Source organism: Myodes glareolus, chromosome 14 (assembly GCF_982192425.1).
Source record: "Myodes glareolus chromosome 14, mMyoGla1.1, whole genome shotgun sequence".
NCBI classification, from domain to species: Eukaryota; Metazoa; Chordata; class Mammalia; order Rodentia; family Cricetidae; genus Myodes; species Myodes glareolus.
Window position 1 is genome coordinate 42339799 of NC_142039.1, and position 12966 is coordinate 42352764.

Here is a 12966-nt window from a genome sequence, read left to right on the forward strand (position 1 = left end):
AAATAAAAAATAAAATCTCAAAAAATGTAAATAAAATAAAGATGTCTTTTAAACATATGAAATAGTGTCTCGGGTGGTTTGAATGGAATTGGATCCCATAAACTCATAGAGAATGGCACTTTTAGGAGGTGTGGCTTTGTTGGAGGAAGTGTGTCACTCTGCAGGTGGGCTTTGGGGAGTCATATATGCTCAAACCATGTTCAGTGTCTCAGTTCACTTCCTGTTATCTTTGGATCAAAGATGTAGACTTCTCAGCTCTTATATCTACCTGCATACCACTATGTCCCAACATGATGATAATGGACTAAATCGCTAAACCTGTACGTCACCCCAATTAAATGTTTTTCTTTATAAGAGTTGCCATGGTCACATCTTTGTGAGTTTGAGGCTAGCCTGGTCTACAGAGTTAGTTCCAGAACAGGCTCCAAAGCTACAGAGAAATCCTGTCTCGAAAAAATAAATAAATAAATAAATAAATAAATAAATAAATAAATAAATTAGCCGGGCTGTGGTGGCACACAACTTTAATCCCAGTACTCAGGAGACAGAGGCAGTCGGATTTCTGTGAGTTCGAGGCCAGCCTGGTCTACAAGAGCTAGTTCCAGGACAGGCTCCAAAAGCTACAGAGAAACCCTGTCTTGAAAAATACATTACTTAAGAAAGAAAATTAGTAGCTGGGAATAGTTGTGTACACCTTTGGTCTAAGCATTGGGGAGGCAGAGGCAGGTGGATCTGTAAGTTGGAAGTCAACCTGGTTTACTTATTGAGATCTAGGAGAGCCAGGGCTATACAGAGTGACCTTGTCTCAAAAAGAAAGAAAGAGAGAGATGTAAGTGAAGACTGCTTATTTATTTCCCAGCTGCAGCAGACCTGAATAATTACACAGAAAGTATATTAATTATAATACTGTTTAACCAATAGGTTAGGCATGTTCCTAGCTAGCTCTTACTTCTTAAATTAACCCATTTCTATTAATCTATGTATCATCACGAGGCTGTGGCCTACTAGCAAGGTTCTGACGTCTTTCGCCTTCAGTAGCTACGTGGCAACTGTCTGACTCTGCCTTCTTTCTCCCCTGTATTCAGTTTAGTTTTTCCACCTAGCTCTATTCTGTCCTGCCATAGGCCAAATTAGCTTCTTTAACCAATGGTAATAAGGTATATTCACAGCATACAGAGGGGAAATCCCACATCAGAGAGGAAGGAAGGAAGGAAGGAAGGAAGGAAAGAGGGAAGGAAAGAAGGAAGGAAGGTCGGTCCTATATCAAAAAGTAAAGACTCTTAGGTCTGGAGAGATGGCTCAGGGGTTAAGAGCATGCACTACTCTAGCAGAGAACCTGAGTTTAATTCCTCGCACCCACACTGAGTAGCTCACAATTTCCTATAACTCCAATTCCACCTCTAGCCTCAAAGGGCACCTGAATTTACATGCACGTACACACAATTAAAAATAAAGATGAATCTTAAGAAAATGAATTACACCATCCTCCAGCTGTGCTAGCACCCATCTGTAAAACTGAGTCTCAGAAAACTGAGACGGGAGGATTATAAGAGCACAGGCTGACCTCAAGCTCCTGCTGTTTCAGTCTTCTGAATACTGGGATGATCCTGACTTATTTTTGTGGGGTCTTGTTTGCTTGTTTGTTTTTTGAGGTCAGGTCTCACTATGAAGCCCAAGCTGGCCTTGATCTCTTTTTCTTCTTCCTCAACCTCCCAGGTGGTGTGAGATAATTGTATTCTGTCAATCATGTTTTAGATAAACGCTGATTGGCCAGGGAGGAAGTATAGGCGGGTCAACCATACAGGAAGTAGAGGCAGGGTGATGAGAATAGGAGAATGCTGGGGAGGAGGAAGCCCATTCTTCCCAGTTCTGCCTAGATCACTGAAGAAGCAAGATGTGACCTGCCCTGCTGAGAAAGGTACCGAGCCATGTGGCTAACATAGGTAAGAATAATGGGTTAATATAAGTGACAAGAACTAATAAGACGTCTGAGCTAATGGGCCAATCAGTTTTATAACTTATGAAGATTTCTGTGTGATTTTCTCTGGGACAAAATGGCTGGGGGACCGGGCGGGACAGAAACCCCAACAAGCCCGGCCCTCATGTTACACCCAGGTGGTGGGATTATTTTTGTTGTGTTGCCACATGACTAAGTTAAACTATATCTGCAAAGCAAGCAGAGACAGATCTGGGTCTGCTCTGCTCTTGGTGGTCTTCTTGCTGGCCCTGGTTCTTCCCTGTGGCATGAGACTGACTCAGCTGATGCCTTCAATTGCTTACTTAGACTTACGGGGAGCTGAGCTGTTATGTGTCAGATGCCTGCTGCTTTCTGCCTTTGTCACAAAGGCCTGACCAACTGGAGAGATGGGTAATCAGTTAAGAGTGCTTACTGCTCTTCTGGGGACACGGATTCCTGGCACCCATACTGAGCTGCTCCCAGGCGTGTGTGACTCCAGCTCCAAGAGATCCAATTCTGCCTTCTTGCCTCCTCAGCTGAGCACCTGCACGAGTGTGGCATTCACTCACACTGACACATACATACATATGAATAAAAATAATATGTATTAAAAATAAGAGGCCCAAGGCGTTGTCTGTATTGGCTAAAATTATGCATGTGTTAAATAAAATATTTTGAAAAGATCTCAGTATGGAGAAATATCATGGCTTTGGTTAAATTCTCTTGGTGGAAACCATAAAGTGGCTGAATATGCAGGTCCCTGTCTCATAGAAAGACATGTTTCTTTTGTTGTTGTCTTTGTGATGGAGTTCCATGTAGCCTAGGATGGCCTTGAACTCATGACTCTCCTTTTCCTTCTACCCAAATTCTGGTACTATGTATGTGTACCTTATTGTCTAGCTGGCCTGGTACTCACCGTGTAGCTCAGGCTGACCTTGCACTTGAGGAGTCCTCCTATCTCAGTCTCCTAAGTCCTGGACCACCATGCTGAGCAACACATTTCCTTAGAATCAATTCTAAGTAGTAGGAGTATCGCTGCCTTCATTAAATCCTTATTGGGTTTTTTTTGTCCCCTTACAATAAACGTAATTATTTTATACCCAAGAGATGATCCAATTTGTGATGACAATATAAATCATTTGTTTTCTAATCATACTCAAATCATAAGAGGTAAAGTGACAGGTAAATGTTTATGCAAAGTAAGTGCCAAGAAGGGCTGCCATTCCTATAGGGCTGCCATCTGTGGAGCTGCAGAGCGAGAACTCTGGAGAGTCCAGCTGCTCCTTAATCTTCTAACATGAGAATGTCAGATTTCAGAGTTCACTTTCAAATCACCAAGGTTGCATGTAAATAATGATTTGTTGACTTCTACCTGGAAACTGTGTGTGTGTGTGTGTGTGTGTGTGTGTGTGTGTGTGTTTTGCAAGTCCGCATGGGTGTACAGACATGCAGATCGAACATTCATATACATAAAATAAGTCTTTAAAGAAGAGGTAGAGAAGTACAACTACGAAGAATTTCACCCCCTGCTCCCCAAACTAAATCTACATTGAATATTTACTGCCAATCTAAGGAAATACTAGAGACAAACTGTAGAGCTACACCATGGGGATGATGTCAAAAGCCAAAGTATAAAAATTGTCCAGGGCAAATAACTTGGTCCCCCAACAAATAAATGACAAGATAAGGGTTAAAAAGCAGGAGGGGTAGGCATAGTGCCAGCACTCACAGACGCTGTGGTGAAGACAGACCAAAAGCATGAATCTGTATGAACTACATACTGCAGTGCCCTGGGGTGTGGGGAGGAGAGAAGGAAGGAAAGGGGAGGGGAGAACAAAGAGAAGAGGAGGGATAAGCAGGGCTGAGTTTGAGCCTCGATACTGAGAAATGGGGGAAAGATTTATGGAAAACAGGCATGGTACATGGAGGCTGGAGAGCTGGCTTAGCACTTGAGTGTGCACTGGTCTTCAGAGGATCCAAGTTCAAGTCCCAGTAACCACATCAGGTGCATACAACCACTTGCAACTCTAGCTACAGGGGATCTAACACCTCTGCCCTCTGCAGTGTTGCACCTGTGTGCGGATACCCACATGCACACGATTTAAAATAAAATAAATCTTTTTAAAAATGAGATATATTACTAAGTACAATATGTAGTTCATGACTTAATTCACCAATTCTAAGAATCGAAGGAAAAAAGGAATTTTGAATAATAACATTATTCTATGATATTACAATATTAGATATAGAAACTTTTATGTAGCTCAGTGATAATATACCTGATTAATTTCTTTTAATGGTGCCAGGGATAGAACCCAGGGCTTTGCAATCTATCACCATGGCTCATCTCTAGTAGTATCATAGCTTTTACATAGAAGTGGTGTTTACAGGTGATATTTAGATCTGATATTTTCATTGAAATAATCACTAAGGGGAGCTGGGTGGTGGTGGCGCATGCCTTTAATCACAGCACGCAGGAGCAGAGGCAGGTAGAACACTGAGATCCAGGCCAGCCTGGTCTTCAGAGCACGCTCAGCTTCTCCAGCCCCATCTCTGCCTGCATGCCACCATGTCCCACCATAATAATGAGCTAAATCTCTGAAACTGTAAGCCACCCAATTAAATATTCTTCTTTATAGGAGTTAATGTGGTCATGGTCTCTTTTCACAGCAATAGAAAAGCTAACTGAAACAGCAATGAAAGTGTGTGTTCAGCTGACTTTCTTCTTTTACTTCAGTCAAGGATCCCAGACCCTGTAATGGTTCTGCCTTCTTTTACAGTGGTTCTTCCCACCTCAGTGAACATAATCTGGACAATTCCTCATGGACAAGTTTCCAGAGTGGTCATAAATCCCAGCAAGTTGACAATCGGTATTAACAATCACAATATCCAATACTCCGGGGTTATTAACCATCGCAGACTCCGATGTATGTACTCCAGACATCAGTTCCTATTGGAATGCATGAAAAGCAAAGGGCAAAACCTCAAGATCATTGCAATGCTCAGGACTCATGTTTGTCTGAAAATACGGAGTACATTTTTTTACCTGTGTAAAAACAGCTTCCTGTTAATGATATGATACCTTGACTCTTGGTTTTAGTATATTTTACTTTAAACATCCCAGAGTGAACTCTTCAAGCAACTTAATCTAATATAAAGTTCTGAAACACCAAAATTTACCCCCCAAACCAGCAAAGTCACATGTGTGTGGTAGCTCATATCTGTAAGACTAGCACTTGGCAGCCTGAGGCAGAGGATTGCTACAAGTTTGAGGCAAACCTTGACTACACAGTCAGACCCTTTCTCAAAAACAAAGAAAGGAAGAAGAAAGGGAAGGAAGCAAAAAGGCTGAACACGGTGGTGTGGACCTCTAATCACAAGTCTTGGGAGATGGAGGCAGGAGGAGCAAGCTTTCCAGGCTAGCCTGGGGTACATGACACCCCGTCTCAAGTAACCCAGTAGAAAATGAACCAAAGTCAACAAGAGACACTTTAGGGTGGGTGAGATGGCTCAGCAGGTAACGGCATTTGTAACATGAGGGCCAGCTTGTTGGGGTTTCTGTTCCCCGCCCGGTACCCCACAACCGGCAAGTCCCAAAGAAAATCAATCACACAGAGATCTCTATAAGTTATAAAGCTGATTGGCCCATTTGGTCAGGCTACTTATTAGTTCTTATAACTTATGTTACCCCATTATCCTTATCTACGTTAGCACATGGCCCAGTACCTTTTCCAGCAGGGCAGCTTACATCTTTCCTCTCCAGTGGTCTGGGCAGAACTGGCGGAGGAAGCTTCTTGTTTTCTCAGAATACTCCCAGTCTCTTTGCTCCACCCCTACTTCCTGTCTGGCTTTCCCGCCTATACTGCCTGCCTGGCCAATCAGCGTTTTATTAAAATATGATTGACAGAATATAGACAATTCTCCCGCACTAGGCATTTGCCTCCTATCCTAGGGTTAAGGTTTCTATTGCTATGAAGCGACACCATGACCATGGCAACTCTTTTTTTTTAATTATTTATTATGTATACAATATTCTGTCTGTGTGTATGTCTGCAGGCCAGAAAAGGGCACCAGACCTCATTACAGGTGGTTGTGAGCCACCATGTGGTTGCTGGGAATTGAACTCAGGACCTTTGGAAGAGCAGGCAATGCTCTTAACCACTGAGCCATCTCTCCAGCCCCCCATGGCAACTCTAATAAAGAAAACATTTCATTGGGGTGGCTTGCTGACAGTTTAGAAGTTCAGCGCATTGTCTTCATGGTGAAGAGCATGGCTGTGTGCAGGCATTTGTGGTGCTGAATAGTAGCTGAGAGTCCTACGTCTTGCAGGCAACAGGAATTGGACTGAGACACTGGGACGCGTCCTGAGCATAGGAAATCTCAAAGCCTGCCCCAACAGTGACACACTTCCTCCAATAAGGCCACACCCACTCCAACAAAGCCATGTCTCTTAATAGTGCCACTCCCTATGAGAGTATAGAGGCCAATTCTATTCGAATCATCACACCTCCTTATCCTGGAGACCTGAATTTAATCTCCAGAACCCATGTAAAGTTAGAAGAAGAGAACCAATTTTACTAAGTTGTCCTCCACACATATGCCATGATATGCATGCATGTGCACACGGTACATACAATAATTAATTTTTAGTAAATAGGCATGTCACAGAAAAAGATGTAGAAATGGTCCTTAACCTTGTAAGACCACAATCATCTCTGCTCAGTCAGAGATCTGCAAATTAAAACAGAAACATGTCTCAGCATATCACCACCAGCACAAATTCTTGACACCATACTGTGACAGCCAGACTTCTAAAATGTCCCACATTTTCCTTGGCCTTGTGCCCAAGGTTACCTTAGGTTATACAGGAACAGCCGTGAGATTTTTATGGGTCTAATTAAGGTCTTTCATCAGTAAATTGCTTTTAATCAGCAGGGAGGTTATTCTTGTGGCCCTGATTTAATCAATAGGGTGCCTGTCAACAGTCTGGACTTTCCAGAGGCCAGAGTCACTCTCTTACTGGTCTTGAAGAAGCAAACTGCTGGGAACGACAGTCCTAAATCAATGAGTTTACAAAATGAATGAAACAAACAAAAATCTTCCAGTGACGCTTCCAGGAGCAACACAGGCTGCAATGCATTATCAGCCCTGAGACCCTGCGCACTGGCCCAGCTGAACTGTCCTCACATTCCTGGTGCAAAGGACAATAACCACACTCTGGTTAAGCCTGAAGGGTGGCGACAGTTTCCGTATAGCAACAGAACCGAAATGACTCCCTCTTGGTGAGGCTGAAACAAAACAGGTGCCTGTGCGTAGCTGGTAAGAGGCAAATGATTAGGAGTCCTGCCGACCCACCTGGCTGGTGCAAGGATCCATTTCTGGAAATACAGTGCATCAGCGGCTGGCTTAGCAACTCTATTTCCAGGCATTTGCTCTGGAGAGAGCCCACCATTGGTAGAAAGCAGCCTGCATCCAGGGCTTTGCTACAGTGTTTGTCAGGTGTGGTGATAGGTTTGGTCAAGGCAGCTGAACTCTTTGGTGAAGTTAGAAGGGTCACCAGAGAAAGAAACAAAGTGCCTTTCCACCAGGGAGAGATCTGCCATAGATAAAGTGAGCATCGCCACTTCCCTGAGGGGATAAATGCCAGCGGTACAGGAGTGGGTGTGAGCCACAGGAAGTGCTGTGGAGAGTGCGGCTGATGACATAAGGGCAGTTGAGGTCAAGTTAGGATGAGGAGAAGGAGCTGGCTGAGAGAGCGCGGAAGGGTGATCCTCTGTGTGGAAGTTGGAAAGGGTAGGAGCAGAGGGCGCCAAGGCCTGGTCAGCTTTGGGAGGGGATTTGGCTTTTGCCAGGAGAACCTGGTGAACATAGCATGAGTTCCAGAGGGAAGGGTGAGAACGGAGAGCTGAGAAAGCCCACACATGCGTGGATTCAGACCCATGTGTGGCATTGTTTGTCAAGATGAATGAGGATTTGGGAGTCAAATGTACCAATTTTTGGCCACTGAGACTGACTGACAAGTTGGACTTGAGGCCAAGTCGTGTTGCGGTAAAACGAGACAGTAAGACTTAACGACATCGTTAAATCTGAGGGGAGACAGAAACACGAGCAGACAAGCAAGTGGAGGTGAGGGGTTAGGTTTTGAGTGGGAAGAGCCCATGGTCAAGAGTAAAAGAGGTAAAGCTGACCAAAAAGGAGATGTCCTGAAAGGGCAGTAGGAGACCTCCAGAAGGAGGATTAGTGTCAAAGGGAACAAAGAAGGATTAGAGTCCTGTTGACAAGAATTTCAATCAGGTCACCCCCAAGGGGACTGAGAGACTTATCAGAGAGAAATGTCTCAAACCCCAGAGGACAGGCATCCCTTTCCTCCTGGTGGGGGCCATGTAGGGCAAGAGAACGTCCTGGCACACAGATGTGACTTTTTAGTTCTACAGAGACAAAGCAAGAAACTCTGGAGTGACATGAGCAAGCAGCGGTGAAAACAATTTAAGAGGTGGACTGGGAAAGGCTTTTGGGAAAAGGGTCACACACAGGGCTTCTGCCAGAGGGAGTGTTCTAATAGAAGGAGGGGTTAAGTGTCTTAGAAGAGAGATGCCCGCGTGGTGGGCACCCAGGAGAGTGTAGCAGGCTCGAGCGGCCAGAGAGACTAAGAGGACACTTACTGAGTGGGCAAGGAGAGATGAACAGTGAGAGCAGGTGAAGGGAAGAAGGGTTAAAGAGGCTGTCTTAGTCGGTGTCCTGGAGCCATGAAGAGACACCGTGACCACTGCAACTTTTAGAAAATCAAATAAAGCATTGCCAGGTGGTGGTGGTCCATGCCTTTAATCCCCGCACTTGGGAGGCAGAGGCAGGCAGATCTCAGTGAATCCGAGGCCTGTCTGATCTGCAGAACAAATGCCAGGACATCCAGGACTGTTACACAGAGATGCCCTGTCTCAAAAAATATAATAATAATAACAATAATAATAAACATTTAATTGGGGTTTGCTTAGTTTCAAAGGTTCAGCCCATTATCATCACGGTCAGGAGCATGGTGGCATGCAAGCAGACAGGTACTAGAGAAGTGACTGAGATCAGGATCTGCAGGCAGCAGGAAGAGAGCCACACTGGGCCAGGAATGGTCTTTTGAAACCTCAAAGTCCATCCAGTGACACACCTTCCTCCAACAAGGCCACAACTACTCCAACAAGGCCAGACCTCCAAACCCTTTTAAATACTGCCTCTCCCAGATGACTAAGCATTCAAACACGGGAGCCTATGGGAGCCATTCTTACTTAAATCACAACAGAAGTGGAATTTGGTGGGTGGCAGAAGCCAATGTGGGCAAGTGATCTGCACCAAAAGGGCAAAAATTAGCAATTTGGTCCAATTAGGAGAGGCAGACCACCTTGGAAGGGGTCTCATACATGCCTTTCCCAGGTTTTGGCACCAGATGAATACAAGGGATGCAGAAATAACTGCTCCATGGGTGAAAGAGCGAATTTTTTATTTCAGATGCGAAGGCTGTCTCTCAGGGAAAGCAAAAAGAAGCACCAGGTTTCTAAGGGAATGGGTACTGGAAGAAAAGAAGCCTGTGAGCCAGGGCGGGAGGCTTTGAAGTGTGTAATGAGTACTTGTGAGTGGGAGCTGAAGGAGCCTAGAGGTTAGCAGAGACTCCAATTATGCTGATAGGCACCACAGGCATATGCTAATGAGATCCACGTGCTCCTTTTGTTAAAAAATGAGGAGGATGACTCCTTCTGGCAAGTAAGAACTAGCTTGCCAACTCCCTGAGGGAACATAGCTTTTGTCAAGTTCCAGAATTCGGGAAAAGGAGTTTTGTTGTAGGACATTTGTCATTAAAATATGATCGACAGAATACAGATAATTCTCCCCACACCATTTCCCTCTTTTTAAAAAAAAAAAAAACAAAGGAAAATACCCATAGTCCATTTTTTGGGACTGTTGGCGTAGTATTTCAGGCTACTTCCTGCTGGTTGGGGGCCCTGATGATCTTATGGGGACCTAAAGAAAATTTAGAGTTATAATCAAGTCCTGACTGGAGTATCCTGTGAGTCTTGATCATCTCAGGCAGCATTTTGAATCTGTTCTGGATGTAGAACTCAGACATCTGGGCCATCTATTCCTGTCGGAGATTTTTCAGGTGGCCTCCCTTGGTCAAAGGTGATTTTTCTTAACTCTGAATAAATCCAGAGCCTCTCGTTTTCTGTGAAAGAAAAAGCAAAATCTCTTCTCCAAAGTAGCATACCTTTTGACTTCAATTTTGAAGCAAAGGTATTTTCAAAATATCTATCTTGGATTAATTCAGCACTGGGAGGCAGAGGCAGGCAGATCTCTGTGAGTTCAAGGCCAACCTGGTCTACAGAGTGAGTTTCAGGACAGGCTCCAAAGCTACAGAGAGACCCTGTCTGGAAAAAACAAAACAAAACAAAACAAACAAACAAACAAACAAACAGAAAGAAAGAAAGGAAAAAATTCAGATTATAAAATCCCTTCTCCTAAAAGGCGTCCATATATGATTTTTAAAATTCTTTTGTAAGAAACATATATGAGTCAGTTGGTGGTAATGTACAACTTAGCACTCAGGAAGCAGAGGTAGACAGATCTTGGAGTTCAAGGCCAGCCTGGTCTCCAGCACAACAAGGGCTACACAAGGAAATCCTGTCTCAACAAACCAAAAAGAATAAACAAACAAACAAACAAATAAATAAATAGAATTTAAAAGGCATGTAAATATTTATATGTATTTACTTTTAAGGGGAATATTGAATGTAGTCCCCCACTACCACAAATTGTATAGTCAAGTTTCCTGCATTGGGAAAATCTCAGGGGTCAGCACAACTAGAGTGTAATGGATAAGCCTTGCCCTAGGAAAACCATCTTCATGATCACAGCATCTTCCCTGCCAGGTAAGAGCAAACATCATCAAAAGGCAGACTATGAGATGCCTCCATGGGTAAAGTCTTTGCCCAAGTTCCTAACCCAGAAGCCGTGAAAAGGTAAAAAGAGAGAACTCACTCCACAAAGTTGTCTGACCTCCTTGTGTACACATGCTCCTCTGGAGTAATAGTAAATAAAACATTTTTATTTTATTTTATTATTATTTTATTATTTGATTTTTCAAGACAGGGTTTCTAAAAAATCTTCTTCGTAAGAAGTCAAGTTAGAAAATAATAGAACTAGAAAATGTGACTTGAGGGGGTGGAAGCAGATGGTACAGGAGGCTGGATAAAAACGGAACTGAGAATTCTGAAAACACAGTTGACTTACTAAACAATAGGGCTAGCAAGATGGCTCAGCTGTCACACCTGACAACCTGAGTTCTATCCCTGGGATCCACATGGTGGAAGGAAAGAAGTATACACATGTGCTATGACACAAATTCCCTCCCCCCCACACACAAAATAACTCAGTAAAAACATAATACCACTTTGAAAATCTCTGTCACTGGTAGCCCATAGTGCAGTGGTTGACATATTTAGGAAGAAAAGTAACATTTTTCCAAAAAAAAAAAAAAAAAAAAAGGAAGGAGAAAAGAAATTCCCACTGACCTCCTAAATTGTAAAGAGCAAACCATAATTCTTCAAAAATTGTTTGGATTCAGTTTCAAAATGTCCATCATCGGGGCGAGAGAATGAGCTCATCCGTTAAGAACTCACACTGCTCAGTTAAGAACTCAGTGGGTCTCGGTTCCCAGCACCTACGTTAGGTGGCTCACAGTTACCTGAAACTCTACTCCAGGAGATCTGATACCCTCTTCTGGATTCAGTGCATATGTGCATTCACAAAAACAGACATGAACATATACACACATAATTTTCTTTTTTACCTGTTTGTTGTTGTTTTGAGACAGGCCTCACTATGTAGTCTGGAACTTAGGACTTGCAATGTGGGCAGACTGGCCTCAAACTAACACAAAACTGCCTGCTTCTGCCTCCTGAACTCTGGGATTAAAGGGCTGCACTACCGTGCCTGTAAAAAAGGTAAAATCTCTAAAAAGTCTTTATAAATTTATTCCCAATTTAATAACATAATCCCAACTTCCTCCTGCCCACTAGGTGGCAATGTTCTCTAAATTAACAGTAGGGCTCGCATCTGAAAGCCTTTTGAGTTTTTCTCATATGCCAACCAAACTCAACTTTTGTTCATAGTTATGCACTATTCTTTCAAAAACAATGTTATGCAGTGTCTCAGTATGTATTCCAGGCTGGCCGCAAATTCCCTAGGCAGCCTGTTTTGGCTTTCACCTCATATCCTCCTGCTTCTGCCCCCTATGTGGTAGGATTTCAGACATGCACCACCACAACCAGCTTGTTCTTTAGAACTTTAATAATAAAGATGAATGCACCCTGTCTCCCTACTCATGAACTATATTAAAATAAACGGGATAACTGGAGTGGAAGGGGTGGACAGAGGCCATCTAGGCTTCTTGTCTCCCTCCAAACAGAATAAGGTTTCTGTAGCATTTTTTTTTCTTGGCTTGAGAAACATTAACATTTCTCAGGTATCTATTTCAATGTTTACCGCGAAGTCAAGGTGTTTCATTTTATCCCTTTCATAAGCAAACAAATTCTGAGTAACAATCATGTGCCAGGTATGTGAGTCGGGAGACAATTCTGCTGACCTCCATGGGTGGACTGGGTGTCACCTGGCTGTCACCTTCTGAGGAAGGAAAAATTTGCTGTGAATCCAGTTGGCACTTAACACAGCTTAGAATCATTTGGGAAGAGAGATTCAAAGAGGATTGCCCAGATGAGGGTGGCCTACGGGCATGTCGGGGGGAGGGGAGGGGGGAATTAACTGTTGTAAAACTCAGCCTGAAAGTGGGTAGTACCATTCTGATGTGGGAGTCCCCTCTGTTTGCTGGCAAAGCAGAATAGAGCTGGGTGGGGAGAGCTAAACTAAATGCAGGGAGAAAGGAGGTGGAGTCAGAGAAATACCTCTCAGCTGTTGAAGGTAAACCATACTCAGAACCATCAGGAAACTCCTTGAGGGGCCTCTCATAGGTC

The 12966-nt window shown here is 43.6% G+C and overlaps 1 non-coding gene across 1 annotated transcript; it reads right to left on the reverse strand.

The window, feature by feature from the left end:
• Nucleotides 1-10712: 10712 nt before the first annotated feature.
• Nucleotides 10713-10874, reverse strand: LOC125396347 (U1 spliceosomal RNA). The gene has a single exon (XR_007230792.2). It is a non-coding gene; the product is annotated as a U1 spliceosomal RNA (small nuclear RNA).
• Nucleotides 10875-12966: the final 2092 nt, after the last annotated feature.